We start from the raw sequence: 5,176 nt of genomic DNA on the forward strand, positions 1-5,176 counted from the left end.
TGGAACCTGTGCCACCCTCAACAAGTCTTCCTGAATTTGAGCCCATCGAGGCAGCCACTGTGTCCACCCGTCTTGTCAAGGTCTTCCTCTCTTCACTGCCCCACTACTTTACCAGCATCATGTTCTTCTCTCTTGACCACACGCGCAGAGTATGTGAGGGGAAGGCTGCCCGTCCTGGCTCCTAAGGAGCACCTGGTTGTGCTTCTTCCAGGACAGGTGTTTGTTCTCCGAGCAGTCTTCCTACAGGCACAAACATGACAACGAGGATCGCCAATAAGGACACTGAATGACATCACCACCCTACCTGATCTGCATCTCAAGTGAGTGGACTATATGCCAATAAACTATTTTAAAAATACCTAAGATGCCCCAGGTGGATTTGACTGGGATTCTGGATTAGTCGGTTCCTGGGTCTCACAAGTCAGTATTTATTCTCTGCCCCAGTGTGAAACTCCCAGAGAACATGGCTGAAACCAGTCAGCTTGTACTAAGCAAGCCTGGGATCTGGAGCCCTGGCACCGGGGGTGGGGGTGGGGCGGGGCCATCTGGGCCTTGGCTCCTGCCCTCAGCAGGTACCTTACCTGTGTATTTCCTGGTCCCCTCCCAGGCCTTCGAGCCTGCAGGACTCTCCAGGAAGAGCAGTCATGAATCAGAGAAAGGATTTCCCTCTCTCCCCAGCCTCCCCAACCTTTTGGAAGTTCAGAAGGAGTCTGAGGTCCCAGAGGCCCAGGGTCCAAGGGAAGCGCTATGGGTCAACGCAATCTGCCCCCTCACACCTTCTTCCTCATCCAGCTCTCGGGTGGGATGTAATGTCTTGGCGATCGTTCTACTGCCAACCCAAAGGTTGGTGGGATTTGAACGCAACCAGCCAGAGGGGCGAAAGAAAGGCCTGGGGCACTGCTTTTGTGAAGCTTTCCAACCACAAAACAGTGCATTGCTGTGGCGCCACAAGACAAGGTGGAACTGCCCGTCAGGTTCCCGCAGCTGTGACTCTCTTTTCAGATGCAGACGGACACACATCCCTTTCTCACTGGTCACTAACCAAGCCAACCCATGCATTGCCGGCTGGAGGCTCGGGAGCTGGTGGCATAGTGGTCATGAGAGCAGCTGGGCTGCTGCTAACCACAAGTCCAGCAGTTGGAATCCACCGGCCGCGCTGGGGCAGAAAGCTGAGGTGCTCCACTCCCGTAATGAGTGTCAGTCTCGGAAACCACAGGGGCCATTCTACTCTGTCCTCCAGGGTGGCCAGGAGCCAGCATGGACTCGATGACCGTAGCTTGGTAGTTTCTATGATTGCGGTTTTGTCGGGAGGCGGGGCGCAGTTGGGAGGTGAAGGCTGGACAGGTGCTGCTGGGATCCCAGCATCTCCGACCTTGCCCACCTTGGAGTACGTAGTTGTTCATCTCCAGTGGGAGGAGCCAGCGCCGCCTCAAGGCGACCTTAGGAGCAGGTCTTCAGACCTTCAATTTGCAGCAGCTCTAGGTAGGCTTGTCCCGCCAGCCTTGCAGTTAGGAGTGGGACCAGATTGCCCACCCAGGGAGGGGCCTGGACTCTGCACTGCTAACCAGGGCCCCCAGGGCCTGACTGGGGAGGGTGGTCTGGAGTCATCCACCCAAGTCCCCCTCCGAGCCCCCCTTCTCCTGTTCTTCCTCCCCCTGGTTCCCCCACGGGTCCGCATCCTTTGAGAGAGTGGCTGCCAGAAAGTTTCCGGAGCTGGAGTTTCGGTCTAGCGTGCGCATCCCTCGCTCCCGACAGGTAATATTATCCCGACAGCCTAGATGGCAGGGACTTTGCATTCAGGGTGCCAAGTCCCCAGAGCACAGCCCGCCTGCCCTCCCACCTGCCTGCCTGCCTCATCAAGCATGCATTTCTCAACCAGCTCATAAAACCAGTTTCCCCAAGCCCTCACTAGATGGTCCCCACCTACTGGGCGTGCCTCCCCGCTCCACCTGGGGAACAAAGGCGGTCTGTTGAGCGGTAGGCGGGGTTAAGCAAGGTAAGCACGGGCAGGCTTGTGTTTACTTTCTAATCTTAACCTGCAGTGAGCAGTCCATATTTTTCTTCACCACATCAAAGACACAGCTTCGGGGGCTGGCCGGCCTCTGTCTCTCTCCCAGCCCCTCAGCACCTGCCGACAGAGGCAAAGCCTCTGCATGGTTACAGTCCCTGCCAGGAACAGAGGGGCCAGAGCCGCATACTGGGTTACGAGGTGGGATGCTAACTGCAAGGTCAGCAGTTCAAACCCACCAGCCACGCCTTGGGAGAAAAATTAGACTGTTTACTCCCAGATGATTTACAGCCTCGGAAAGCCACAGGGGCAGTTCCACTCCGTCCTATAAGGTGATGGCCATAGGGTGACAGGGATGGCATCACCCAATCAGCAAGGAGAGCAGTGTATACTAGTCTGTGGTGGGCCGTGTCACCCCATCCGAGATGGACATGTGACACTGTCCACTAGATTAGTAAGCACAAGCAAGCCCTTGCTTCCTGGTTCCTCTGTCCCTGTACGACAGCAAATAATACTCCTCTCTCTACCTTGTGTTTCTTGTTTCTCAAAACCATTTTACGGGGAGCTCTTACCGTATCATACCGCTCCATAGTTCAGTCACACCAAGCAGTCTTGTACAATGGCGACCACAGTCAGTGTCAAAACATTCTCTTCCTTCTTGAATGCCTTGATATCAACTCCCCTTTACTGCATCTCCCCCACCCCGTACCCCCCAGGGACCTTTATTCTACTTGCTGTCTCTCTAGGTTCATCAGTCCTGGGTTTCATATGCTGAAAAACAGAAAAACATAGCAAAAACTCAAGAGGGCTATCCACAATGACAAAATACATCAGAGATAAACCCCAAGGTGAGGAAACACACACAGAGGAAATCTTGAAAACTAGATCAGTCCCAAAGTGTATCAAAGTGGGGGGATCACCTGACAAGGTTTTAACCGTTCACGTCAGGTTTATCATTTTGATCTCCCATAGTCATCTCTCTAATACTCTGTTTGGTGACCAGTTTATTGCCATCCCTTCATTTTGGTTAGAGGGAGATCACTGGAGGCTTAATTCCTGCACTACCTTTTTTCCCCCCATGTTGGAAATTTGCATGAGGGAAAAAAATTTTAAAAATTAAGTCGTATGTTCTCAAAGTATGGAACCATACAAGTATCTGGTGCAAAGACCCTAGTTCGTCAGGACTCGCGACAACGTTAGAAACCCGGAGGAGTGCCAACTCCAAATGCCTAAGAGAGGCGGAGAGAAGGCTGTTTCCATTCATTCCCTCTCATGAGCAGACCTGGCTGTACGGTCAGCTTTATAAAGTAGTGAGACCCACCACACACACCATTTGGAAGATTCTAGAATAAAGGACTTAAATAGGTTGAATAGAAGTCTAGGATTGGACTTAAATAACCAAAAGGTTGGCAGTTTTTAGTTCCCCCAGAAAGACCTGTCCCCAAACCCAGCCATTGAGAAAAGCCCGTGGGGCACAGTTCTTTCTGACATATGGGCCGGGGGAGGGGGTGCCGGCAGTGAGTCCGATCAACCTGAAGGTTAAATGCTTGGCTACTGTCGGGAAGGGAGGCTGCTGGGAAGAAAGGCCTGGCCATCTGGCTGTGCAAGGGCACACCCTTCAAATCCCTGTGGTGCTTCCTTCCTACTGAGGCTTTTCTCTGTTACTGTTGTTAGCTTGTTGTTTGGGGTATGTTTTTCTGTGTATGAAATCCAGGAGGGGAAACCCTATAGAGATGGTAACTGGATTCATGGTTTCTTGGTGTGAAGAGGCTGGAGGGGGAGGAGAAGGGCAAGGGATGGGAGCTAATGACCGTAAGTCCACGAAAGAAGAAAATGTTCTCAAATGGCTTGTGATGATGCTTGTACAACTCTTCTTAAGAAGCCTCAACTATTGAGTTGTATGGTATGTGAATAGTATGCCAATTACTTTGTTATTGTTGTTTAAAAAAGAAAAAAGCAAGCTCGGTGGAGCAGCTCAACTCTGCACCCGCAAGTCACCGGGAGTCAGGATTTATGCCACAGCAGGGGCCACTGACCACGAGCCACAAGTGAGGGCTCTGTAGCTCCCCTCCTCTCCTTCTTCTTACTCCTCCCCATGGTGACAGCAGGACACTGATGCCCAAGCACTCCCCAACATGTACCAACTCATCTCAGGTATCAATGCGGTGATGGCTCCCATTATGAACCCCATTTATCAGACAAGGAACGTGAGGCACAGAGAAAGGAAGTGATCTGTCCGGGAGGGAGAATCCAGGCAGCTTGAGCCCACCACAGCCTGCTTCCCTCCGAGGCTGTCACTCCTTCCTGTCACCACGGGGGCTTTTGTCCCGGTCTTCTGAGGTCCAGCCCTATGACGACCATCACTGTCACAAGAAGGAATGAAGTGCCTATGACATGCTACAACATGGATGGACTTCAAAGTGCTGTGCTGAGGTACAGAAGGCAGGTAGAAAAGGCTGTAGATTGTATGAGTCCATTTCTAGGAAATAGGCGGAACAGGAAACCTAGAGACAGAAGGCAGAGAGTAAAGGGTAGGGGTGGGGAAGAGCAGGGGCTGGGGGGAGATAGGGAATCACTGCTCATGAGTGGATGTTCGGTGCTTTTGAGCTGGTTCCGACTCATGGAACCTTATGCACAGCAGAAGGAAACGTGGCCTGGTCCTCACGACTGTTGTTCTATTTCAGCCCCACTGCTGAAGCAACTGTGTTACTCCACCTGGCTGAGTGGCTTCTTCACTTTCACCAACCCTCTGCTTTGCCAGGGAGGGTCCCTCCTGACATGTCCAAACCGTACGCGATGAAATCTCATCCTCCTTGCTCCCAAGGTCCTGAACATCTTGGCACCGAGTGGTGGAACTGTTTCCAGACGCAGTGCTGGAAGATGTGCCCTCAGGTCAGAAGGCACTCCAACTACAGCTGAGGAAGAGCGGCCTTCTTACACCGAGTGGACCGTCGTGGCATGGGTGGAGGAAAGCCTTTGGGACCTTCCTCTGCTTAGGGGGCACAACTCAAAATGAGAAGAAGGCTGCAAACATCCACTAATCATTGGAACATGCAGCTGGGAAAATTGTAAGTTGTCAAAAATGAAATGGAATGCACAAAGAGCAATATCCAAGGAGCTGACATGGACTGGTGTGGGCCATGCTGAATGAGATCATCGTAAGGTTTA

This window comes from Echinops telfairi, unplaced genomic scaffold (assembly GCF_000313985.2).
Source record: "Echinops telfairi isolate 266 unplaced genomic scaffold, ASM31398v2 ScPeMD7_3;HRSCAF=10, whole genome shotgun sequence".
Taxonomy (NCBI): domain Eukaryota; kingdom Metazoa; phylum Chordata; class Mammalia; order Afrosoricida; family Tenrecidae; genus Echinops; species Echinops telfairi.